Source organism: Pelodiscus sinensis, chromosome 2 (genome assembly GCF_049634645.1).
Source record: "Pelodiscus sinensis isolate JC-2024 chromosome 2, ASM4963464v1, whole genome shotgun sequence".
Lineage (NCBI taxonomy): Eukaryota > Metazoa > Chordata > Testudines > Trionychidae > Pelodiscus > Pelodiscus sinensis.
The window spans coordinates 32,267,695-32,295,656 of NC_134712.1; the positions used below are offsets into that span (position 1 = coordinate 32,267,695).

Here is a 27,962-nt window from a genome sequence, read left to right on the forward strand (position 1 = left end):
GCAGAGACCACCGATATCACACTGTCCACCAAATTGTGAGACTTTTTAACGTACCTCCTCTTTATGAATGTTGAGCACAGAGGCCACTCTTCTCAAAAGATCTCAGTGAGCTCTGTAGTCATCTGATAGTGGTGTGTCACAGTCCAGATTCATAGCTTTAACTGGTGACGAGGAAGAGAATGCCAGAGGCTTTTGAGGTGGTGACTGATCTGTCTCGTCATGAAGAAGTTGCCTGGGTGAATTCTTGTTGGTCAGTGACAACATCGTTTTTGGGAACTGGAGAGTTATACTCTTGGTGCTGATGACCTCATAGCTCTCTTGAAGACAATGAATGAAACTGTTCAGAGGAAGTCTTAGCTAGTGAGGGGATGCTGCACTGTTTCCAGAACAGCCAAGTGACATGGACCTGGGACTCATTCTTGCCCTATCCCTTGGTCCTTAGAAGGAGTCCACTGCTGAAGTTGCTGCATGGCAAATGGTCCAAAAGATAATGATGGGGGATATGTTCCCTGTCCTCCATGGGATGCAGCTAACCTCACCACAAAGTAAGAAAAAGTGTCTGATACTTCTGATAAAGGAGGGGCACAACCAGATGGAAGTGGAGAGAGGTAGCCAGAGCCAGGGGATGGTTGTATCAGAGATACCATCAGAGGCTTGCCTCTCAACTGCACTAGATTTTGTGGATGCTTGGAAGATGTGGTAAGGTAGGAATTGCAGGCACTGGTTACCTTCTTGTACTGCCGGCAATACCAGTACAGAGAGACTAAGAAGGTTTCTGGCAACTGTGTATGTCTCTGCACTATCTGATGGCTCCACAAAGATCTTCCCAGGGACAGACTCAGTGGACTTGGCACAGGTTTCAGAGGCAGCAATTCCCAATTCCTTGGTGATGTGTGCTCCAAGGAGAGCCTCTCCTACAAATGGTTTGCAGAGTCTCTGCCTGCACTTGGCTTCAGTACTAACACACTTGATCAAAGCACCAAACCTGACCAAGGCCTAAATCTTTTCTTCAGTACTGATGAATGGGACCAAGAAACAGTTGTTACTAATATGGGCTTCCACCAAACATTTTAAGTAAGTTGGGTGTGGGTGGTTGCCTGGCAGAGTGTTAATGTATGTATGGCAGGACTGAAACTCCAGCAAGTGAAACATTCTTCCAAGTCTGGTAAAAAAAAAAAAAAGAAAGTAGCAAAAAAAAAAAATATTAAACACAGCCGCAGCTGTAAAAATGAGCTAAAACTAACTAGAACTCATTTCTAGTAACAACAGAATATATATTGAAAAGAGTGAAGGAAGCACTTGATAGAAGAAGTCTGAAATTGCTTCAACAACTGTTGCTGGTGTTAAGGAGGAACTGCAAGGCATCAGGAGCAGCTCCGCCCACTTATATCAATACAAAGGCTAAGTCTAGATGGCACTGCTTTTCCGGGATATCTTTGGATAGTCCAAGAAACGCGTCCAAGAAATGCCACGTCCAAGAAATGCGTCCACTTTTTCAGAAACATTTTCGAAAAAGCAAATGCACTCTTTTGCCATCCCTGTAAACCTTGTTTTATGAGGAATAAGGGATATGTCAAAAGAGCACTATTTTTTCCAAAATTTGGTGCTGTGTAGATGCACCAAATTTTGGAGAAGCCTTTTTAGATAGTAAAGCGGATTTCAAATTGCGTTTCTTTTTCTGACTTACCATTGCAGCATAGACCTAATATTAGTGGTTTTGAGGGGATTCAATGACTACAGTACTTTTAATTTCAGAAAGAAATTCTGAATAAAGTTACATCAAATTAACATGACTGCTTAGGAAGTGTCACAGTAAATGTGTGTGTGTAATCCAGGTGCCTAACAGGGTGATATCTTTCTAAGAGACCAAATGTGGGAGGTAAAAGTGAGTTGTGTCTGGGTCATTGTTAGTAGGCAGATTTAGCACTCCACATTCAGAACCTTCTGGAACTGGGTATGGTCGCTTTGGGTCTGCTCTTATAAGTTCCATGTAGCTGAGGTCAAATTACATGAGGTCAAGTGGTCAGGGCACCCACTTTAAAAAAAGTCATGTGCACTGTGTGAGCTGGGAGAAGCAAAGCCAGGAGCAGAAAGCAAGCTGTTGTCCCTAAATGAAGCATTTTACGACATATTAGTGATATTATTAACTCTCTAACAGGAAAGCATGGATCTATCATAGCAAGGGGAAATTGGGAGGCAAAAATAATTCCTTGTAGTAATGGCTTGCTTTGAATTTTTAATTTTAGCCAAACTATTTTAGTTAAATTGTCTCAACTAGTATTAGGGTGACCATATTTCCCTATGCCAAATATGGGACACCTGGTAAAATTGCATGGATGTGAGTTTAACATTTATCAATCAGAATTATGCAGTATAAACATCCAAAATAGCATTAATTTGATTGAGAACCCATTAAAAAGACATGCTACATTATTATCTATTTATATATTTTAGAAATGTGCGTCTGTCTGTCCATCAGTCATTTGTTCAAGATCTCCTCCTAAACAATAAGAGTTAGGACCACCAAATTTGGTATGCCACTTCCTTTTATCCTAACTTAAAGCAAGGTCAGGGTTTGGTTCTGCCAGGAAAATGGAATATGCCTGGAATTTGATTATTTTCCACAACATGAAAAGGGAGAGGTCTGATTGGAGGAGAACTATACTGCAGGGTGACCACTGGGGTCAGCCACACCAGCAAGACAGTGGCCAGCTGTGGCTGAGGCTCACCATCTTGCTGGCCATCAGACCAGGTAAGTGGCTTTCCTGGACCAAATTCCATCCTGCCCGACCCTTGGACCACGGCCAGGACCATTCAGTGCTGTTCCAGTCCCATGAGATGCTGTGGGAGAAACTGGGGGGGACCAGAAACCCCAGCCTGGCCCTACCTCCTCTAAGGGAAAATGCCAGGGGGTCAGGGAACCACAGGCTCATCCCGGGAGATCCTAGGGAACCACAGGCTCTTGCATCCTGGCCACACTCCGGGTATGTCTACACTACAAAGTTAGTTCGAACTAACGGATGTTAGTTCGAACTAACTTTAATAGGCGCTACACTAGCGCTCCGCTAGTTCGAATTTGAATCGAACTAGCGGAGCGCTTAGTTCGAACTAGGTAAACCTCATTTTACGAGGACTAACGCCTAGTTCGAACTAGCTAGTTCGAACTAAGGGCTGTGTAGCCCTTTAGTTCGAACTAGTGAGAGGCTAGCCCTCCCCAGGTTTCCCTGGTGGCCACTCTGGCCAACACCAGGGAAACTCTATGCCCCCCTCCCGGCCCCGGACCCCTTAAAGGGGCACGGGCTGGCTACGGTGCCCGTGCCAGGTGCAAGCCTGCCAGCACCCAGCTAGCAGACCCTGCACCTGGCACGGCACAGAGCCACCCACCCGATGCCCCCCAGCCCACCCCCTCTTCCCGGGACCAGGCTGGCAGCTCCCGGGAGCTTGCCCTGGACCGCAAGAGGCGGGCACCTTCCTGGGCTAGTGCGGACATCGTGGACCTCGTCCACGATCTCCTCACTAGGCACAGGAAAGTGGCCGTCTAGGGCAGGAGAGCTGCCAGCCTGGCCACCCAGGACCAGGTGTGCATGAAAATCAAGGGGGTCCACTGAGACCCCCGACCCTGAGCCCTGAGCTTACAATGGCCGTACTGGGTCAGACCAAAGGTCCATCTAGCCCAGTAGCCTGTCTGCCAACAGCGGCCAACCCTAGGGACCCTGGAGGGGATGGACCAAAGACAGTGACCAAGCCATTTGTCTCGTGCCATCCCTCTCCAGCCTTCCACAAACTTTGGGCAGGGACACCACTCCTACCCTCTGGCTAATAGGACTCCATGGACCCAACCTCCATGACTTGATCTCACTTCCCTTTAAACTCTGTTCTAGTTGTAGCCTTCACAGCCTCCTGCAGCAAGGAGTTCCACAGGTTAACTATTTGCTTTGTCAAGAACAACAACTTTCTCTTACTAGTTTCAAGCCTGCTACCCATTCCTTTCCTTTGGTGTCCTCTAGTCCTTCTTTATGGGAACTAATGAAGAGCTTTTCTGTATGCACCCTCTCCACCCAACTCCTGCTTTTAGAGCCCTCTATCCTGTCCCCCCTCCGTCTCCTCTTTTCTAAGCTGAGAAGTCCCAGTCTCTGTAGCCTCTCTTCATATGGGACCTGTTCCCAACCCCTGATCATGTTAGTTGCCCTCCCCTCTCCCAGCCTTTCTCTTCCCCTCTCCCACCTCCTTTTCCCAGTCTCCCCCAGTTTTTTTTCAATAAAGACAGAGTCAATGTTGGAAGAAACGTTATCTTTATTTTGTACATCAATAAGAAGGGGGGCTAAGGAAGGGTAAGTGGAAGGAGGTGAGGGAGGAATGGGGTACGAGCCCCCGATGGGGAGGACTGGGCTGGCTCTGCGGGCTTCTGGGGGTGGAAGCTCTCCTGCAGCCCCCCAATTACTCCCTCTCCCCAGATGGCAGCCTGCGGCAAGTGCAGCCGGGCTGATGGCCGAGTGGTGTGATGTGCCCAGTGTGGGCACTCAGGGCACTCCAAGCCAGAACTTCTTTGCAAGCGGGGCACCCCTTAGAACTGTGTGTCCGGGGTGGGGGTCGGGACCCTTTAAGCGCAGCCCTCGGCTAGCCTGAGACAGCATCTCCATGCTCTAAGTCCTCCTTTTATGCCCTGCCGGCACTGCTTCCGGCCATCCTTAAGCCCTGTTCAGAGTCCACTCAATGTGGACTTGCTAGTTCGAACTAGCAAAACGCTAGTTCGAACTAGTTTTTAGTTCTAGACGCGTTAGTTCGAACTAGCTTAGTTCGAATTAACTAATTCGAACTAAGTTAGTTCGAACTAGCGCTGTAGTGTAGACATACCCTCCCATGCAAGAGATACCAGGAGGGCCAGGAAGCATGGCCTGTCCTACACTCCCACAGGAGTACCTTGGGGGGGGGGGGGATAGAAGCTGCAGCCCCCTCCTGGCCCTCCCATCAGTAGAGGCTGGGGTGGGTGGGAAATGCAACCTGATTTCCCCCCTCCCCCATGAGTAGAGGATGGGAGGGCTGGTCAGTCCAGCCCTAGTCCTGCCTCCCTCACAAGTAGAAGCCAGGGAGGCAAACAGCCCTCCCTCCAGGAACCACTGGCTGGGGGAGGGGCAATGAATCTCCAGTCTCATGCGACAAGCTGCTGGCCCCTCCCACCCTTGCTGGAGGAGCTGCTAGAGTAGCATAACCCCAACCCTCTAGAAAGAGCTGCACCTGGAGCAGTGCCCACCTTGCCACCATGGGTGGTCCTGGGCCCCCCTGCCCTGATTCATGCAACCCCAGTACCCTGAACTGCCACCTCCTACCTTGACTCCTGCTTCCCTTGCCCTGCCCTCAGCCCCACCCCCTCACCTACCAGCCCCTATCCTGAATCCTCTGTCCTGCAGCCTCCAACCCTTTGCCCTGAATCCTGCACGTCCCAACCTCCTGCCCTGAGCCCCCACCCCCAACCTCACAGCCCCTACCCTGAGCCCTCACAAGGACCCAGGCAATACTGGGTAAATCCTCTAGCATCTAATAATAGGTAAAAAAAATAACAATATATACTTACAATTAAGTGGTTACTGCTCTTTAGAAGTGCCTTTCTTGTCCTCATCTTGCTTCTTCCACAGTGTGATGTTTCTTGTGGTCTGTATTTGTCACACAAAGCAATTTTTTGAAGGATTCGCTTGTTTTTCAGGAATGCAGTACTGTCTAGGGCAACATTCTCTCACACAGACAAAATAGCCTTCATGGTAGAAACACTGAGATATGATTTTTCAGGTGACCAAACTGCATTAATTACTGAAAAGACACATTCATTAGAGGTTGTGGCACCTGGCGAATACACTGCCTTTGCCAGATCTGAGTATTCTACTGCCTTTTTGTCCATCTCTTGAAAAATGTTCCACCATCTTTCAGAAATGGGGATTTTCTGTTCCAGTCAGACATGTGGCAGGATATTACTGGTTTTGCATTTGTCCATTCATCAAAAAGATGATTTTCATCTATCAAATGTGGGGTGAGAATTCTTGCATGGCAAAGGCAAAACTGCTTTGTATATTATCCCACACCAGCATGCTTCTCAACAGGAACCAATCAAGCTTTTCTCAGAGGCAGGTTTCCAGCGCTCCACATACATCAGGGATGTTGAATTCTCAACTACATTGTAAAATTCCTGTTCCTTAATTTTTATCCACCCCAACCAAAGACTGCAGCAGGGTCCTGGTGTGTGATGTGACAAATCTTTTTCTGAGACTCATGCTAAATTATTTTGAAGGATACGAACAATCTGTGCAACTTCCTGTCACTGATGAGTCATTTTTCTCAATTGCCTCTACTGTCTTCACCCTGCCTGAGAGATATTAGCCAAAGCAAGACACAGTTCTGTGCAAGAGTCACTGAAGACTTTCTTGAAAAGTGTTGGGCATGTGTCTCGAGAGAGAATATATACCTTTTGCCCATCAAAAAAAGCTCCCTTGCTCTAGCAATTTAAAGTACTCAAGGTCAACAAATCAGCAAAAGTCTTTCTATTCTTCAACATGAACAGTGTAAATGTGAAACTATTTATAAACTTTTGTGGAAAAGGACTCCAAAACAATTAGAAGACAGTCAGCTGCTGCTTACAGATAGTTATAAACAATGTGAGCACCACAACCAAAGCCAAACATCTCTTCCCTTAGTTTGAGTTTCAGTTTTTCCGTAAATTGTTTTCCCCAGCATGTTTAGCAGCACCAGAGTTTGTATTAGCATTGTCTGCACACAATCCAACAAGCTTTTTACTAAGAGAATGCGTCCTAATCAATTGATATAGAAATCTGCACTGCGTATCAGAAGTTTCACATGGTAGAGAAAAAAACTGAATAACATTTGCGTTTACCCCATCAGAGGGAGCAGCTAGGGACTGTGTGAAGCCAGGTGGGTAGCTCCGTGGGCAGGGAGGAGGTAGCTAGGGACTGTGTGTGGCTGAGAAGTAGCTTGGGGGCAGAGAGGCAGTAGCTAGGGCTTGTGTGTGGCCAAGAAGTAGCTTAGAGGGCAGAGAGGCAGTAGCTAGGGCTTGTGTGTGGCTGGGGCAAACTAGGGGCTGTGTGCAGACAGGAGTATACCTCAGGGTTCAGAGAAGGAGTATCTTGAGGCTTTATGCCAGGAGGACTTTGTGATCCCCCTGTTCCTTTAGGGCTCTGTCAGCCATGAAGCCACATTCCCCCACCCCTGCAGTTTTTACTGGCTGCATGGGAGCATGGGAGCAGTCTTCCCATGGCTTGGGCTCCTTCCTCTGACATGGCTGGGTCAGAAAGAGAAAGTTTTACCCCAGATCATGGTTTTCAGCCTGGAGGGTGCTGGGAATCCAGAGAGTCACTGCAGACAAGGGCTCATAATTCAGTGCACCAGCAATCAAGATTTCAGCCCCACAGCTTGAAAGGTCTGGCAGACTCCTCCCTGCTTTATGGTGCACATAGGGAGAAGTGACATACACCCTTCAGCCCCACACATCCTTACACTCTGTCACATACAGGTTGCCTCTCTTCCTACTGGTTTCCTGTCTTTCTGCACCCTGCCTGAGAACGCCACTTGCTGGCCACCACCTGCCACTTTCACCGGTTGTTGTGGCTGCACTGACATTGACTGATGGGCAGGAGGAGTGTCAGAGCAGAAGATTCAGGACAATTTCTGTTTTTTTTTAAAAAGTCAGGACATATGAAAAGGGGCTTAAATAAGGGACTGTCCTATTAAAAACAGAACTGATGGTCACCCTAACTAGTATAATTCACCAATTTTTCTTTAAATGTAGTAATGAGAAAAGAGTCATTTATATTTTGAAACAAAATACAGGACTATGTAGCACTTTAAAGACTAACAAGATGGTTTATTAGATGATGAGCTTTTGTGGGCCAGACCCACTTCCTCAGATCAAATAGTGGAAGAAAATAGTCACAACCATATATACCAAAGGATGCAATTAAAAAAATGAACACATATGAAAAGGACAAATCACATTTCAGAACAGAAGAGGGATATGGGGGCGGGGGGGAAAGGAAGGTGAATGCCTGTGAGTTAATGATATTAGAGGTGGGGAAGGGTAGATGTCTGTGAGTTAATGGTATTAGAGGTGATAATTGGGGAAGCTATCTTTGTAAAGGGTAAGGTAGTTGGGGTCTTTGTTCAGCCCCCTGCAGAGACTGTCGAAGTTTAGCATGAATGCCAGTTCAGAGGATTCCCTTTCAAGTGCAGATTTGAAAGTCTTCTGAAGTAGGATGCATGTGATTAGGTCATTAAGACAGTGTCCTTTCTGGTTGAAATGGCAAGAAACTGTTTTTTCTTTGTGATCCTGTCTAATGTCTGTTTGTGGGCATTGATTCTTTGGCGAAGTGTCTGAGACGTTTGTCCAATGTACACATTATTATGATAATATGATAATAATATGATAATGATAATATTGTTAACCTCTCCAGCTACAAACTCAATCCAGCAGAAGAGTCTGTCTTGTCCAACGGTCTCTCTTTCTTCCCCACGTCCCCCACAAACTGGATACAATTTTGTGGTGACCTTGAAGCTTTTTTTCGCCGCCTCCGCCTCCAAGAATATTTCCAAACCACCAATGAACACCAGTCTGACCTACCAGATCCCCCCTATCAACACAAAAGGAAGAATAATTCTATATGGACTCCCCCTGACGGTCGGAATTACAATCTGGATTTCTATATACAAAGCTTCCGCAACAACGCACAGACTGACATTATTCGCAAACAACAAGCGACACACAATCTCAGCCACGCTGAACAACATGCCGTCCAGAGTCTCAAAAACAACCTGGATATTATAATCAAACTAGCTGACAAAGGTGGTGCTGCGGTCATTATGAATAAGGCCGACTATAACCAAGAGGCAACCAGACAACTCTCCAACACCACATTTTACAAACCTCTCTCCTCTGATCCCACCTCGGAATACCAAAAAAAATTACTCTGTCTCCTTAAAAGCCTCCCTACAGCTACTCGGGAACAAATCCACACAGAAACACCTTCTGACCCCCGACCAGGATTATTCTATCTGCTTCCCAAGATCCATAAACCAAGACACTCCGGATGCCCCATCATCTCTGGTATTGGCACACTTACTACTGGTCTATCAAGCTATGTAGACTCTCTCCTCAAACCCTATGCAACCAACACCCCCAGCTATCTCCGAGACACTACTGACTTCCTAAGGAAACTACAAAACATCGATAACCTCCCCAATAACACCATCCTTGCCACCATGGATGTAGAAGCACTATACACCAACATCCCACATGAAGACGGATTACAAGCTATTAGAAACACTATCCCAGAGGACACCACTGCCAACTGATAGCAGACCTATGTAACTTTGTTCTCACCCACAATTATTTCCAGTTTGAGAACAACTTATACCTCCAGATCAGCGACACAGCCATGGGTACATGCATGGCCCCACAGTATGCTAATATCTTTATGGCTGACCTAGAACAACGTTTCCTCAACTCCCGTCCCCTTTTAACCCTTCTCTACTTACGCTACATCGATGACATCTTTATGATCTGGACGCATGGCCAAGAAACACTGGAGACATTCCACAGAGATTTCAACAACCTATACCCCACCATTAACCTCAGCCTGGACCATTCCACACGAGAGATCCATTTCCTGGACACCACGGTACAAATGAACACTGGAAAATTAGACACCACCCTCTACAGAAAACCCACTGACTCATACAGTTACCTACATGCTTCCAGCTCCCATCCAGCACATACCATACGATCCATCATCTATAGCCAAGTCCTTCGATACAACCGCATCTGCTCTAATCCCACTGACAGAGACCAGAAACTTCAGGATCTCTACCAAGCATTTATAAACCTCAACTACCCACCCGGAGAAATAAAAAAGCAAATTGAAAGAGCCAAACGAATACCTAGAAACCATCTACTACAAGACAGACCCAAGAAAACCAATAATAGAACACCACTTGTCATCACCTACAGCTCCCAACTTAAACCTGTCCAACACATTATCAATAAATTACAGCCTATACTGAAACAGGACACTAAATTCCAAGAAGCTCTGGGAGACAGACCCATAGTCTCCTATAGACAACCACCTAACCTCAAGATGTTTCTTACCAACAACCACAGGATATACCACACTAATACCAACCCTGGTACTTTCCCTTGCAACAAACCCCGTTGCCAGCTTTGTCCACATATTCACTCTGCTGACACCATTATTGGGCCTAACCAAGTGAGTTATAAGATCAAGAACACATATTCCTGCGCATCCAGAAATATAATCTATGCTATCATGTGCCGAAAGTGTCCGTCTGCTATGTACATTGGACAAACGTCTCAGACACTTCGCCAAAGAATCAATGCCCACAAAACAGACATTAGACAGGATCACAAAGAAAAAACAGTTTCTTGCCATTTCAACCAGAAAGGACACTGTCTTAATGACCTAATCACATGCATCCTACTTCAGAAGACTTTCAAATCTGCACTTGAAAGGGAATCCTCTGAACTGGCATTCATGCTAAACTTCGACAGTCTCTGCAGGGGGCTGAACAAAGACCCCAACTACCTTACCCATTACAAAGATAGCTTCCCCAATTATCACCTCTAATACCATTAACTCACAGACATCTACCCTTCCCCACCTCTAATATCATTAACTCACAGGCATTCACCTTCCTTCCCCTCCCCCCCCCCCCCCCGTATTCCCCTTCTGTTCTGAAATGTGATTTGTCCTTTTCATATGTGTTCATTTCTTTTTTAATTGTATCCTTTGGTATATATGGTTGTGACTATTTTCTTCCACTATTTGATCTGAGGAAGAGTGTCTGGCCCACGAAAGCTCATCATCTAATAAACCATCTTGTTAGTCTTTAAAGTGCTACATAGTCCTGTATTTTGTTTCAGCTACACCAGACTAACACGACTACATTTCTATCACTAATTTATATTTTGATATTCTGTTTTGTTTTTCCTTTTAACATTTTTTTAAATCTGTACACTTAAGTGAATGGCCAATTAGTTAGTTGTCTGCATGATTCCAACTGGAGATTCCTACAAGTAAGTGGAGGGAAGATGTTTCAGACACAGCAGACTGTATAGGTTTGGTTGTCAAAGAAACTAACTGAGACATAGGTGAACTCAACCTAAGCTTCTGGGATCTCTGTCACTTCTCACTGTGTGACTGTGGGGACTAAACTGTTAAGATTTTAATTTGTTTTCCTTATTTATGTTTATGTATAACTTGTGATAATATTATACAAATTATACAATAACAATGTAATTCTGTAAACATATATTTTACAAAGTTGTTTAATTAAATTCCTTTCTTTCATTCTGTTGAGAGTGGGGAGACTGACCCTGTGCAGTCCTTGCTGAAAATCCTTAAAAACTAAATTCTGGGTCTCCACCACAACTATTTTTCTGTGAGAAGTGGGTTTCTATTTTTGGGGTACTAGAGAAGGGCAAGGAAATAATCTTTAGCCTACCCAAAGATTACATGGGCATTATGCACACACAAATAATTGATGAATGAACAAGATTCATGTAAGGCCTATTAGTATATTTCCTTATATAACATTGTAATTCATTTATTCATAGTTTTAACCTTTGTAAGAACATCAGTTATTTAAATGAGTAGACAGGTAAACTACATCAACAAAACTGCAGTATTTAATGTTGAAGATAACTGACATGCATGAAGTCATTGTATTAAAATATTGTTTTTTCCTATTGTTTAGCACAGATGGTGCTGGTAATTAATATTGTGCTATTTTTTCATCAGGGGATTCCCTGATTACAAAATTCACACAGTAGGTATAAACTGCTACATTACACTTCATGAATACATTATTTATATATTTATTGATAAATCCATTATCCAAGATGCTAATTATGTAATGCTTTATAATTTTAGAAGTTGTATTATTCAAAATGCTTCTTTAATAAATTCCAGTTTGTGTAATATTGTACTATAAAATATGTTGTGTTGTTTACCTCTGTTTTTTCCAATGGTTCTGTTTAAGTGTTCTCTCATGGAAAGAAAACTTCTTAATCAGAGAACGCTTCTATTTTAACAAGAGCTTTTTCAAACAGAAATGCTACATGGTCTTATTTGCCATGTAAGGTATTGGAAATGGTTTCTGCTAAATATTAGGCCAAGCTATTCAGTAGGAAACTCAAGCAGGGCATGAAAATATCTTTGTTTTTCTGATACTTAGAAAAGGCATCATGGGCAGAGGGCATTATGGATAGAGAATTAAAGCAAAATTTCTCTTCCTTTACACTTCATGAGCTTAATTCAGGAGCATCAAAAGTGAACCATATGCCATCAAAAGATGATTTTATTCTATGGTTCTGTTTAAGTATCAGTTTACTTTCAAAATATTTCTCAAAAGTAAGATAAAAGATTCTTAAAATGTTTCGTACTTTCTTAAAAGTAAGTTCTATTACTTATCTTCCAGACCAGCATTTCTAACTGTATGCCTCCAAGAAATCACCAAATGGAACACTAGGGGTACGTCTAAACTACATGCCTCTGTCGGCAAAGGCATGTAGATTTGTTTGTTCAGCAAAGGCAAATGAAGCCACGATTTAAATGATCGCGGCTTCATTTACATTTACATGGCTGCCGCGCTGAGCCGACAAACAGCTGATCAGCTATTTGTCGGCTCGCACGCTAGTCTGGACATTCCCCCTGTCGTCAAAGCCCTTTGTCGGCAGCCCCGGTAAACCTCATTCCATGAGGAATAACGGGGCTGCCGACAAAGGGCTTTGATGTCGACAGGGGGAACGTCCAGACTAGCGCGCGAGCCGACAAACAGCTGATCAGCTGTTTGTCGGCTCAGCGCGGCCGCCATGTAAATGTAAATGAAGCCGTGATCATTTAAATCGTGGCTTCATTTGCCTTTGCTGATCTGTCTAATCTACATGCCTCTGCCGACAGAGACATGTAGTCTAGACACAGCCTAGTGGGCTGCATCTAGACAGGCATGATTTTGCGGAAATACTTTTAACGGAAAAACTTTTCCGTTAAAAGTATTTCCGCAAAAGAGCGTCTAGATGGGCACAGATGCTTTTGCACAAAAAGTACTTTTGTGCAAAAGCGTCCGTGCCCAGTATAGATGCGCTTTTACACAAGAAAGCTCTGATGGCCATCGGGCTTTCTTGCGCAAAAAATGAAGGTGCCTGTCTAGACTGGCCCTCTTGCGCAAGAATTCTTGTGCAAGAGGGCTTATCCCTGAGCAGGAGCATCAAAGTATTTGTGCAAAGTATTTTGCGCAAAATCTTGCCAGTCTAGATGCACCCAGAGTGTATCTACACTACAGGATAAGGTCAAATTAAGATATGCAATTTCAGCTACATTCTTCTTCAAGGAGTGTCCCTCATCGGTGTTCTACCTTAAGGTGTGCTAGTACTGGCTCACTATTGATCAGAGACTTTTGATAGCAGTGCCCTTTGGTTGGCTGTGCACACGGAACGCTAGCGCACGACACTTGAAACGGCCATCCCGTGCGCACAGCCAACTGCCTCCTCAGTTCCTTTCTGACCTCTGCATGCTTCAGTCGCAGCAGAGCAATTGCCCTCAGTACAGAAGGCATTTGCAAAGCTGTCACATGGGGCTCAACCCACACATTCATGCAGCATACACCATCCAGTTATTTGCAGACACAGTCACATGTTTTGGCTGGACTATACTTGCAGTTACCGAGTTAACACTACTGAAGTACCCACCACCAAGCATGAATACTGCTTTGTAGTCATCTTAAGGTGGAGCCCCCATGGGGACACTCCTTGAAGAAGAAGGGAAGATTACTCACCTTGTGCAGTAACTGGAGTTCTTCAAGATGGTTGTCCCCAGGGGTGCTCCACCAGCCACCCTCCTCCTCTCTACTTCATACTTAACTACATCCAGTTGGCTGTGCATGCAAGATGGCATTTCAAGTGTTGTGTACTGGCATTCCACATGCACAACCGACCAACGGGCACTGCTAGAAAAGTATCCGACCAATAGTGCAGTGGCGCTAGCACACCTTAAGTGGAGCACCCATGGGGACAACCATCTTGAAGAATTCCAGTTACTGCACAAGGTGAGTAGTCTTCCCTTAATTGCATAGCTGAAGTTGAAGTACCTTAACTTGACTTTCGGTACTGTCCACACTGCAGGAAGTTAAAGGGAGAACACTTTCCCTTTGACTTCCCTTACTCCTCGTGGAAGCAGGATTACTGGAATCGACCAGAATGCCTCTCTTAGTTTGAATACCCATGTTTTCGCTAGTGGCTCTTCTCTCCAAGCACTCTGTGATCTGGTCCAGGTGCGCTGCCCATGAGGGCGTACATGCAGATCATTTGCACATGGAATATGGTCTCCTTTGTGCATTTTAACTTGTAAATCTGAGCTTTTTCTGTTCACCAGGAAGATCAGTAGAGATGGAAGTTCTGGTTAGAGCAGTCAGGGTGGGGAACTGTGGGAGGCCTCCCAGAAGCCAATAGCCTCAACTTTCTGGCAATGCTATATCTACACTACCATAAATTTGACTGTGCAAGCTTGGGAATAATGGTATTTCTGGTGAAAAGCAGGAGTAATAAAATTGACTTCCATAACCGTTAAAGTTGATGTAACAGTCTTGGAAGTGTGGATGCATCACTTAGAAAATCAACCATATGTGGATAAGTGTTAAAAGACAGGAAACAAAGGGTAGGAATAAAAGGTAAATTTTCAGAATGGAGAGGGGTAACTAGTGGTGTCCCCCAAGGGTCAGTCCTGGGACCAGTCCTGTTCAACTTATTCATAAATGATCTAGAGAAAGGGGTAAGCAGTGAGGTGGTAAAGTTTGCAGATGATACCAAACTGTTTAGGATAGTCAAGACAGAAGCAAACTGTGAAGAACTTCAAAAAGATCTCACAAAACTGAGTGATTGGGCAACAAAATGGCAAATGAAATTTAATGTGGATAAGTGTAAAGTAATGCACGTTGGAAAAAATAACCCCAACTATACGTACAGTATGATGGGGGCTAATTTGGCTATGACAAATCAGGAAAGAGATCTTGGAGTTATCGTGGATAGTTCTCTGAAAACTTTCACGTAGTGTGCAGCGGCAGTCAAAAAGGCAAATAGGATGTTAGGAATGATTAAGAAAGGGATAGAAAATAAGACACAGAATATCTTACTGCCCCTGTATAAAACTGTGGTATGCCCACATCTTGAATACTGTGTATAGATGTGGTCTCCTCTCCTCAAAAAAAGATATTTTGGCCTTGGAAAGGGTTCAGAAAAAAGATATTTTGGCCTTGGAAAGGGTTCAGAAAAGGGTCAACTACAGTAAAACTCCGATGGTCCAGCATCTGACAGTCAGGCACTCCTGATGGTCCGGCACCATCAGGAACTCAGAAGTGCTCCGGGCAGCCGGACCATTGGAGCTGCTCTGCCCCCAGCTTCCCCTATTCAGCCGCTGCTAAAACTGACCAGCGGCTGACTTGGGGAAGCCGGAGGCAGAGCAACTGGGGAGCTGCCGGATAGGTCCCCTAGCGCTGCCCCTCGGGGCTGTGGGACCAACCGGGCAGCACCCCAGGTGTCCCCGATTCAGCCACTGCTGAAACTGACCAGTGGCTGACTCCAGGAAGCCGGAGGCAGAGCTGCTCTGCCCTGGGCTTCCTGGAATCAGCCGCTGGTCAGTTTCAGCAGCAGCTGACTTGGGGACGCCTGGGGCAGAGCAGCTGTGGTGCTGCTGAGTTGGTCCAGTAGCACCGCACCTCGCCGCTGTGCGACCAACCCGGCAGCCCCCCAGCTGCTCTACCCCAGGTGTCCTGTTTCAGCCGCTGCTGAAACTGACTAGCGGCTGACTCCAGGAAGCCCAGGGCAGAGAAGCTCTGCCTCGGGCTTCCTGGAGTCAGCCACTGATCAGTATCAGCAGCGTCTGACTTGGGGACACGTGGGGCAGAGCAGCTGGGGTGCTGCCAGGTTGGTTCAGTAGCGCCGAGGAGTGGCGCTGCAGGACCAACCCAGCAGCACCCCAGCTGCTCTGCCCCAGGCGTCCCCAAGAGCAGCTGGGGTGCTGCCGGGTTGGTCTCGCCGCGCCAAGGGTCGGCGCTATTGGACCAGCCCAGCAGCATTCCAGTTGCTCTGCCCTAGGCGTCTCCGATTCAGCCGCTGCTGGTCAGTTTCAGCAGCGGCTGAATCAGGGACGCCTGGGGCAGAGCCGGACTATCGGAAGGGGGGGCTATAAGGGGTCTGAGCTAGCATCCCCCACACACACCAGACTCCTCATAGCCCCCCCTTCCGATAGTTCGGCATATCTGATAATCCGGCACCCCCTGAGTCCCAAAGGTGCCGGATTATTGGAAGTTTACTGTAAAATGATTAGAGGTTTGGAACGGGTCCCCTATGAAGAGAGGCTAAAGTGACTGGAACTTTTCAGTTTCGAAAAGAGGAGACTAAGGAGGGATATGATAGAGGTATATAAAATCATAAATGGTGCGGAGAGGGTGAATAAAGAAAAGTTATTTATTAGTTCCCATAATAGAAGAACTAGAATGAAATTAATGGGTAGGAGGTTTAAAACCAATAAAAGCAAGTTCTTCTTCACACAGCGCATAGTCAACCTGTGGAACTCCTTGCCAGAGAAGGCTGTGAAGGCTAGGACTATAACAACATTTAAAGAGAAGCTAGATAATTTCATGGAGGTTAGGTCCATAAAAGGCTATTATTCAGGGGATAGAAATGGTGTCCCTGGTCTCTGTTTATCAGAGGCTGGAGATGGATGGCTCAAGAAAAATCGCTTGATCATTGTCTTCGGTTCACCTCCTTTGGAGCACCTGGTGCTGGCCACTGTTGGCAGACAGGCTACTGGGCTAGATGGACCTTTGGTCTGACCTAGTATGGCCAGTCTTATGTTCTTATGTTCTTATGATGTAAAGTCCTAGTGTAGACCAGACCTTAGAGCTCAATCTTGCAGGATGCCTCTCAGAATACTGACTACTGTGAGCACATCAGACCTGTTTTCTTTGCTGTGCTGGCTCTCCATAGGATTTCTAATCAGGTTTAAAGTCTCAGTCTTTAATTTCAACACACCCATTGGCTTGAGCCCAAGATATCTAAAATACCACAGAAACTCCAGAATGAAGACCATGGTTGACAAGTATGCTTTTCTGGCGCAACAAAACACTGAACATTAAGAGAGACAGTTCTTTCTTGAGAGCCAGTCTGAGACCGTGAACGAATTTCACAAGAAATAAGGACAACCACAAATATCACCACCATCTGATACAAAAGGAAGGCACATTTCATTGACCGTGTCTACGAAAAATACTTAATAACATATATTGTTTTTAACAATATTACCAAAACAGGACTCTCCACTGCTATGCTTCACATTGTGGAGAGAAGATGAGAGACATGATAATGGGTTAAAGTCGTGGAGATCGGGCGAAATCCCGGATGATTAGAAAAAGGCAAATGTAGTGCCCATCTTCAAAAAAGGGAAGAAGGACGATCCAGGGAACTATAGGCCGGTCAGTCTTACCTTGGTTCCTGGAAAAATCATGGAAGGGATCCTAAAGGAATCCATTTTGAGACACTTGAATGAGAGGAAAGTGATCAGGAATAGTCAGCATGGATTCACAAAGGGCAAGTCGTGCTTGACCAATCTGATTAGCTTCTATGATGAGGTAACTGGCTCAGTGGACATGGGAAAGTCAGTGGATGTTATATACCTTGACTTTAGCAAGGCTTTTGATACGGTCTCCCACAATATTCTTGCCAGCAAGTTAAGGGAATGTGGATTGGATAAATGGACGGTAAAATGGATAGAAAGATGGCTAGAAGGCCGGGCCCAGCGGGTAGTGATCAATGGCTCGATGTCAGGATGGCGGTCGGTTTCTAGTGGAGTGCCCCAAGGTTCGTTTCTAGGACCGGTTTTGTTCAATATCTTTATTAATGACCTGGATGAGGGGATAGATTGCACCCTCAACAAGTTTGCAGATGACACTAAGCTAGGGGGAGAGGTAGATACGCTTAAGGGCAGAGATAGGGTCCAGAGTGACTTAGACAAATTGGAGGATTGGGCCACTAGAAATCTCATGAGATTCAACAAAGACAAGTGTAGAGTCCTGCACTTGGGACGGAAGAATCCCAAGCATAGTTACAGGCTGGGGACCAACCAGTTAAGTAGTAGTTCTGCAGAAAAGGACCTGGGGGTTACAGTGGATGAGAAGCTAGATATGAGTCAACAGTGTGCCCTTGTAGCCAAGAAGGCTAATGGCATATTAGGATGCATTAAGAGGAGCATTGCCAGCAGATCCAGAGATGTCATTATTCCCCTTTATTCGGCTTTGGTGAGGCCACATCTGGAGTATTGTGTCCAGTTCTGGGCCCCCCACTACAAAAAGGATGCGGACGCATTGGAGAGGGTCCAGCGGAGGGCAACCAAAATGATTAGGGGTCTGGAGCATATGACCTACGAGGAGAGGCTGAGGGACTTGGGTCTGTTTAGTCTGCAGAAGCGAAGAGTGAGGGGGGACTTGATAGCAGCCTTCAACTTCCTGAAGGGAGGTTCCAAAGAGGATGGAGAGAGGCTGTTCTCAGTAGTGACAGATGGCAGAACAAGGAGCAATGGTCTCAAGTTGTGGTGGGAGAGGTCCAGATTGGATATTAGGAAAAACTATTTTACTAGGAGGGTAGTGAAGCATTGGAATGGGTTACCTAGGGAAGTAGTGGAGTCTCCATCCCTAGAGGTGTTTAAGTCTCGGCTTGACAAAGCCCTGGCCGGGTTGATTTAGATGGGATTGGTCCTGCGTAGAGCGGAGGGCTGGACTTGACGACCTTCTGAGGTCTCTTCCAGTTCTATGATTCTATGATAAGGGGATGGTTGGATGAAATAACATGATCTTGGTAACTAATTGACCATTCATTATAGGGAAGTTTCTGGGTGTCTGGCTGGTGAGTCTTGCCCACATGCTCAGGGTTTAGCTGATCGCCATATTTGGGGTCAGGAAGGAATTTTCCTCCAGGGTAGATTGGCAGAGGCCCTGGAGGTTTTTCGCCTTCCTCTGTAGCATTGGGCACAGATCACAGCTGAAGGACTCTCTGCATGTTGGGGCCTTCAAAGTATTTGAAGGCTTCAATATCTGAGACATAGGTGAGAGGATTATTCTAAGAGGGGTGGGCGAGATTCTGTGGCCTGCACTGTGCAGGGGGTCAGACTAGATGATCATAATGGTCCCTTCTGACCTTAAAGTCTATGGGTTGTCAAGTTGCTTAATACAGTACTGAAAGGTGCTCAGATATGATGATGATAAGCATTATGTAAAAGCCAATATAGAATAGAATATAAATCAGGCCCTTGCTTAAGTGCTTTTGATGGATCAGGGCTTTGGTAAAGTTCATTTAATGTCCTCAGCTGATGGCCATTTTCATAATCTCATATGCAATATAAGGATGAGATTTGGATGCAAAACAACTAGACACTCTCCATAAGTAGATGGTAAGGCTGAAAATTGAAAATATAGTTTTTTATTCAGGTAAAAGGACATTTTTGTTTCCTGAATCAGGATTTGCTTGAGTCCTAAGAGGCAGTAACCTCCTAGTACTAGCAACCAACAGCTTCAGAAATATTATTTCTATTTGAATGTAGCTCATTCTTCCTGAATAATATCCTCATTACATTTGCTGCAGAAATAACAATTCAAATATTCACTGAATATTTCAAATATCAAGGGCAAAGTGTATTTTCAAAAATATGCTGAGTAGTTTTTTAGTCTCAAATGTTAATATACTTTTTAAAGATGTGAACATAGATGTGAAACAGATGAATATCCTAATTAATATTCACAATTAGTTAATAGAGCATTTGAATATAAATCCATACTTCTCCTAGTCATTTTTATATATCAATATATAATTTTGAAAATTAATATATGCAAACTAACAATACTTTCAGTACAAATTTCATCTAGAATTAGAGAATCTGTATAATATTTTAGTTTTGATCAGTCATTTCATGGATTTCTATCCAAGTTTCTATATTGATACCCATCAAAATAGCATCTGAGTGACAAAATAATGTGCTATTACTATAATATAACTTGTTTATGTATTTTACAATCTACAAGATTATTATAAAAGTTTTGGGCTCCCAGAACTGGTCTGTTGTTTTTTTTAGGCAAACTACAAATGCATTTTTGTTGGTTCCTTAAAGTTCCTTGATTTGTGAAACTATCATGGTATAAAATAGAGCATTGCAATGAAGCATGCGTATCTGCTTTATATTTTGGGGTTTAAAACAAATATTTCAAAACAGACCAATACTGATATAAGGTATTTATATTATGCTTCATGGAAAATAATAAGTTTTTAAAAGGGCCATTTATCATGAAGCAATTAATCCAGCTTGTTCACTTTTTAATGGAAAGATGTTACAAGAAGTGTAATGCTAGTTCCACTTGTAAACTATCTTGCAATTCTCAGCTTTCTATTAAATATTGTAATGTAAAATATTATATGTTTAAAATTTGCAACAGAACAATTTAAGAAAGAGCTAATAATTCCTGTAAATAAAGCAATAATAAAGCTCACAATGATCACTGAAATTCAGTTGCTAAAATGGAAAATAAATTTCTTAGGATTTGTGCTTTAAACAGAATTTTTCATTACTATTTTCTGTATGAAAAAATATACTTTAATGAATACAGGAGGTAAACATGTAAATATCTATTATAAAGCTAATGTATAATCTTTCAGAATCATATTTTTGAATACAATGTTGACTAGTTGCATAAAGAATATTAGGTAATATGATAAAGCATTTGTTTGTCAATCAAAGTACTACTTGAATCACATACAATTGAGTGCTTGATATATTTGTATATCAAGCTCTTTTTATTTTATAATAAAACTACAGGAATTTAAAATGTATACAATAGCAAACTTGCTAGTATAATATTTTCAGCCTCACGAGTTTCTGTTTTGCCTAACTGCATTATTCCTTAGTTGTTTATTGTTCCTTTAAGTATATGTACACTACCTGCATGTTCTTTGTGTCAATAAGGATTCAATGAAATATAGGTAAAAAGAAAAAAATCTTTATGAAAGTTGCTCAGGATTTGTGGTTCCCAACCACGAAGTCCTTTCTCAGGTGAAACTAATTTATGATTATTTGTTGGACATATTTTCAAACAAGTAAGGGGTACAACTGAGTACAAGGTGAGGCGTCCCTGCTATACGTTGCCCTGATGTACATCTGCTCCTCACTAAAGTTGTTGACACTTGTAGAAACTGATGCATTATAAGTCCTCCCAAACCTTGCTTTTAAACTGTGCAACCTCCCCCTCCCCCCAAACAAACCCAAACAAAACCCAATTTGCGCAAATGGAAGTCAGCCATGGGGGAAAACCAATTCCCTACTTTGTTTAGTTATAAATCCAAGTTTTTTAGAACGTATCTTGGACTTATAGAGAGGACAGCCTGTACGCAAAATACCTCCCTTGTTTAGAAAACAATTGTGCAAATTGCTCTGCAAATCTTTGTATATGGATGGAGCTTTTTGTAGGAATAAAGTAATTAGCTAAGATAGCATATGAATTTAATTATGGCCAAAGGTAAATTACTGATCTAAGATGTAATCATTTGAAGCTACAAGTTAGGCACACAAATATGCTCATGCAATAGAAAAAATTAAAGCACAAATTGGGAACCTAACTTTTATAAAATTTGGCCAAGTATTACTGCAACATGTTTGCAGTTTAATAGTTTCAACGTATAATTGGTAATGTAAAGATCACACAAATGTGAAAAATACCATACCTAATTCAAACTTAGTTTTTAGGTATTTTTTCATAGAACAGTAAATATGAAAGGTAAAAGCGACGAGGAGTCCTGTGGCACCTTATAGACTAACTGAAGTGTATGTTAGTCTATAAGGTGCCACAGGACTCCTCGTCGCTTTTGCAGATTCAGACTAACACGGCTACCCCTCTGATATATGAAAGGTAAGTTGCTTAAACATTATATATGTTTGAAAACATGATCACATAAGCAGATACTGAATTTTTAAGGGTGAGCATGATAAACTGACGTTAATATCTGTCATTTCATTGTACCCGTTCAAACCACAATAACCCTTCCATCAAAGATGTTGCTTTGAGCATCATGGCTTCTTGCCTTTCTTTTTTTAAAATTGTAGGTTATAGTGTAATATAGTGTATTACAGTATAAAATAAATGAATTAGTTAAAAAGTGTATACTTTTTATTAATCTAGATATGTTTGAAAAATACAAGAAAAGAATATTATAATAAATCATAACTGAATGTTTATAAAGAACCAAGATGAAAGCTAGTGCTAAAGGTAAATGACTTGATTTTATGGGAATGATATGTTTAGCAATATTATTATATTTAGAATTGCACAGTTAAAATTTACTATATTGTATTTGATTCATGTTTAGGTTTTATTCCTCTAAGTACCATACCTTGGGATCAACTGTAGCCTTCATTTATTTAATTAAATTGTTAAACAGTCAATATTCTGCAGCTGAAAAATACTGTATTTTGATGAAGTAACAACTTATGGAGACCTAGCATATATCCCTGTTAAAAAAAACAGTAGTGGAATTGCTGGTAACATCCATATCAAAGTGAAGAGACTGTAACATGATCATGATTCAAAGTGAATATTTAACTGGTTTTCTACTGCAGTCACTATTGCTCTGTTAAGCTGATAGATTTCAGCTGTTAATTATGACTGTTACGGTATCAATGGCTAATATTTTTGTATGCCAAATTTTTTTACTCCATGTTTCTGTTTGAAGGGGCTGGAGCTATACATGGGGATCTAGGAGAGTATATGGCTTGATGTTCAGCTGGATGTCTGAGAACGTTCTTCCAGACACAGGTTTGGATTCTACAGTAATGAATAATTGAATGTTTGATATTTTTTTCTTTTCAATTCATATCCTGCTTTTCAAAAATCCAAAAAAGCACAGCTTGTGCAGTCTCCAGAAAAAAAAATAGGAATAATCTAATTTCCATAGAACTAGACCCATTTTTATGCTGACTAATGATGGTTTCCAAAACTGAATTTTTACTGGCAACCAAAGTCCTGAATATAGTGTCTTTCCAAATGCCTGCAGGAAATAATCCCATGTTTCAAATGGAAAAATAAAAATTATGCTCAGTTCTGGGTAGATTTTTTTACTTTTAGTTTGAGCTACAATGACACAAAGAAAATACTCTGAGTAGCTTTGGAGAATTTGATTCCCCTGTGTTAAATTTTGAAATTGCTTTGTTTCTTGTTAGTTGCATCAGATTCAAACAATTTAGGCTCCCCTTTCACTCTGTCACTAGGCAGAGAGACCAATTGTGATTTGTAAATTTTTGGCAATTCCTCAGTTGTCTCTGGCTCTGCCTTCTCTCTCTCCATTCTTCGTTTTGCCTCTCAGCAAATCTTCAATGAAAAGTTTCCCTCTAGTGGTTTGTGCTTCATTTTTTAAACATTTCTGTAAAGAAACAAGAATGTAATACAAATGTTAAATCTACAAAGAATCCATTGTTAGTTCATTTGTTTCACTTGCACAAAATAGTCAGTGACCCTGTCCAAGCCTATCACACTTCCTCATGGTACGGGAAACTTGCTTTAATCATTTTTTATTCGTGTCATCTTGCTGTCTTCCTCTATGCTTCCTCTGAAGGTTGGAAAATTCTCCCTCTTCTTGTATGTTCATGAACCTCCTTGAAATAATCCTCTGGAAAGCACCTCAACCTGCACGGCATGATTTATATTCTTCAATCTTGTATTGTCACATCAGCTAATGTATTTTATATTTCTGAATTGTGCTTTCATGGCCAAATTATATTGTTCCTTCAGTCAAGCTTTTATCATCATTATTATTATTATTTGGCATTCTACAAATACCAGAAATTCAAGGAGAATTTATAAAGCAGACAGCTTTTCTAGTTTTAATAAATCAAGCATTCCCTCTCTGTACACAAAATTAGGGTGCAGTGTGTTTGTGATTTTCCTTGCAAAAAAACCCCTTGTGGGTGTATTCAAACTAGGAAAATGTGTAAGCATTTTCCTGCAGGAGAGCAGCTGCAGTAATATGTAGGATTAGCTGACACAGTGGTCAAAATGTCTATGTCCTGTCCACACTCTTAACTTACACAACTGAAAGGTCTAGTGTCTGGTGTGAGCAAGGCTTTTGTAGTTTTGCCCCAGTTTTTGTGCTGAAAATCAATTGTACTTTCCAAATCAACATTTTACTACTCATCTCCTTCTCCTTAAAAGAGATTCTGGCATTCAATGAATGTTCTTTATAGAGTATATATGCTATCTTCGGTAGAGCTAAGAATTTAGAATAAGACACTTTATTCCTTCTCACTTCAGGTTGACAAAAAAGAGAAGAAAGCTTCTGGGATCTATAATTGTGAGATACAATGCTAACTGTTTTAAAAAGGTCACTCTGGCCACACACTAGTATCTGAAATTTATTTATTTTCATTCTCCATACAGGGAAAATACGTTTTATTTCACATTCAAATATGTGTTAACTACTGGCAAAAATATTGTTTTATAATGTTCAGGACAGCTCACTGTATGGAGTCGGGGTATTCACCATAAGTAGCTTATAGGGGTACATTTTCAGAGACTCTTTTTTGCATAATAAATGTACTAAGAATGCAATCTGATGAAAAGTAAAATAGATGACAAAATTTTACCCAGCAAGCTACTCCCAATACAGTAAGGCCATCTTACTCTTGTTGTCATTGCCCAAAGAGAATTCTGAGTGTCCACAAATCCAGCAACTAATTCTAATCCAATTTTGTGTTCGGTCATTTGATTGGTTGCTTTCTGGGCCTAAGACTGGCTGGTGGAGCTAGTCAAATCTTTCCTCTTAAGGGAGACTATAGAAGAGGCCTTTTAGGCTCTTGTTTCTTTCCATAGCATCTGCCTCCTTTCTGCTAGAGCAGAATGATAAGTTATAGTGGTTGGTTATATGGGCTACAAGCATTTCTTGTGTTGCTTTGATGTATGTTTGTTTTTACTAATGTAATGCATTTTCTTTTCCATATTATTTGGTAAATTGATATTGCAGTTACTTATTTTATTTACTGGAAATTTTCAAACTATTTATTTCAGGGAATATCTGCAAACCAATTGAAATTTTAAATTATTGTAAGGTGATCTTTGACTCCTACTTCGGTATTTGGGAATTGTGCTCACGCATGACAGTGAAAACTTCAAGCATCTAGTTTGTGTTTGCTTTTGGCTTCTGTACTAGGGAGCAGCATTTTATGGCTTATAGTCTAAGACCATTTTCCACGCCTTGGGAAATTGCACAGCCAAATAATATAAATACAGGCCAGAAGTGAATCTAGAAGTCTTCAGTTTATCATTTAGAACAAGTAGCAGTCCATGGTTCGGAGATCAGCTGAAGCCACTGCTTGATCCAAGAAACATTCTTCATTTTCACCATGCTGTTCAATAAAGTTGTGGCCTCTAGGCCTTTCTTGTCAATTACCTTGAGTGTCCTCATTACATTACCTTCAACTGGTGCATACCAAACATAAACAGCGGTATTATTGGAAGTATTTTTCTTTCTGGACCAATGGGAGAAATTCTTAGTTTTTCTGTATAATAAGTTCTTTTTGCATGACTCTACAATGCAGCTTTTTTAACTAGTACTCTCAAATGAAAAATATTGATTGAATATTTACTGGTCTCAACTATTTTAATAATTCCTAATATGGCATGTTAGTACATTTTCAAGTCTTACCCAAAGTAAAACCAGCATGGTTGTAATTAATTAATAGCAGTTTTTTATTTTAATTGTTTAGTAAACTTAACATGTTTTGTGTGTGTAACACTTTTATATATGAATATAGTAGTCCAAATTGTTTAAGTTTACAATATAACTTTCTTTGAAAATAATAGTACTTCCAGTGAATAAATGAGAGTTCAGACAGTAATTTAGTGTGAGCTGGCTTAAGTTCTATATTCATTTTATAGGTAAATCTTGGCACTACTGGAGTCAATGTAAGTTTTGCCATTGAGTTCTGTGGGGCCAGGATTTCAGCCTAGATGAGGGAGTTCTGTACATTTGGTACAAAATAAAGGTAAATTCTGTTCTCAGAAAGTGTTACAATATTGGAAATTAATTCTCAGGAACTTTAAAACTGTAGTTTTTAATTTACACATATAAGTGATAGATGTATGTGGAAAAAGCCATTGAAATTGTTTTATACATAATTTACAGGCATTTGTTGACTCTACATTTTCAAGTTTTAAATTTTATTCTTTAAATCTTGGTTTTAAGTTTTCAGCTAAACAGCTATTATGACTATATGTGAAAATAAGAATACTGATTCCAAAACAAATCTTTAAAATTCTGCTTAGCAAAAAGTATACTTTCAATATTGTAATGTAACCTCTAATATGTGCTAGTTTAGCAACACCTTATAATGCTCAGTCATTTGAAAGAGACTGTAAATTCTTTCTTTTCTTTTGCTGTTTTTCTTAAATTACTAACATTTCTCTGTGGTTAAGCTTATTGCCTGAAAACAACACAGAATACTGACATTTTAATTACTTAATAGCTACACAGATTTTCTCACAAATGCTGGTATTTTATGCTGAGATGGCCCATCAGTTATTAAAATCATTGTTTTGTAACTGAAGCAGATGTTTCCACAAATATCATTGTTTTGATGTTTCATTTATTGCCTTGGTATGTGTCTGCCTGTGTCTCTCATTTTTTGTAGTTCATTCTTACAGTATGTTTAAAACTGAACAGATCTGTTTAATAATGACAAAGATTTCAAAACAGCTAAATTTCCATTTGTAGTCAATCTCAATTGTAGCAAGTCCCCCCCCCCCTTAACTGCGAATGTCAACATTACCTTCTACAACAGCATAAATTGCTGATTTCTAGCATATGGACATGGAATGCTAGATATGCTGTAGCTTAGCAGAGGCATTGAAAATCTCTCAGTCTTGCCGTATGCTGTTGCTTCCTGGGGTCAAGGAAATGAAGAATGTGACTGCTGCATTAAAGAAACAAAAAAAAAAGAGTAGAATATTTACGTTCTGGTAATATTTTGGGAGAAGATGGTACACAGCATCCTTTCCGCTAGCATTTGATATTCAAAATGTAATGCCAGCCTTCTATGATACAGCTGAATTCTCTCATAATGTAAGTAGGAGCCACACAAACTGTATCAAAACAACAAAACAAACTATATGTTACAAATGAGATGGACACAACATTTCTAAATGTAAAGTGAATCCTATGAAGTCATGGTTAACTGCGTAAATAATGATAATCTTATATTTTAAGGTGCATTGCCACTTTAAAAAATTCCATTGTAGACAAAGTCTAAATATATCCTACTAACTTTAGCTTGCATGAGTATACTAAATAAGAGCCTATGACACTGAGTACATTGTTTAAAGACTACTTCAGGATGGTTAAGAGGAGGATGATCTAATCTAAATATGTGATAAAAAGAGATTACTGGTACATATAATATTCCTCACTGGCAGGCATTCCTATCATGTCATATCAAAGTCTAGCAAAATGTTGAAAGTTAGAAATGTTATCAAGCATTAGCAGGCATTTAAAGAACGTCACTTGAATATTTCTAGCATAAAAAGTATTTCATGTGATGTAAATGAATGGTAATTTTCTGACTTTAAAAGAGAGCTGTGCCAGTACATTTCAACATTCTGGACCCAATTCTGCAAGCATGGAGATGCTTTCAATTTGCTCTGCCTGCCTTCCCGCCTTAGATGGCTGCGATTACAGCGAAATTAATCCATTTAAAAATCTGCGGCTTAAACTTAAGGATTTTCAGTTTTTTCTCCTTCTCTCTTTTTTTTCTTAGAATATCAATAAGTTCCAATTGAAGAGCGGATTCTTTTGCAATTCAGGCATGTGCCGG

At 41.7% G+C, this 27,962-nt stretch overlaps 1 long non-coding RNA gene across 2 annotated transcripts in view; it reads right to left on the minus strand.

Moving 5' to 3' along the window:
* Positions 1-21,984: 21,984 nt before the first annotated feature.
* LOC106731979 (uncharacterized) overlaps positions 21,985-27,962 on the minus strand; it is a 46,829-nt gene continuing 40,851 nt past the window's right edge. For both annotated transcript variants that reach the window (XR_001368216.3, XR_003089210.2), the window contains exons 2-3: positions 26,922-27,065; positions 21,985-23,521 (exon numbers count right to left, since the gene is read on the minus strand). This is a non-coding gene — a long non-coding RNA (uncharacterized LOC106731979). The remainder of the gene's footprint in view (positions 23,522-26,921; positions 27,066-27,962) is intronic.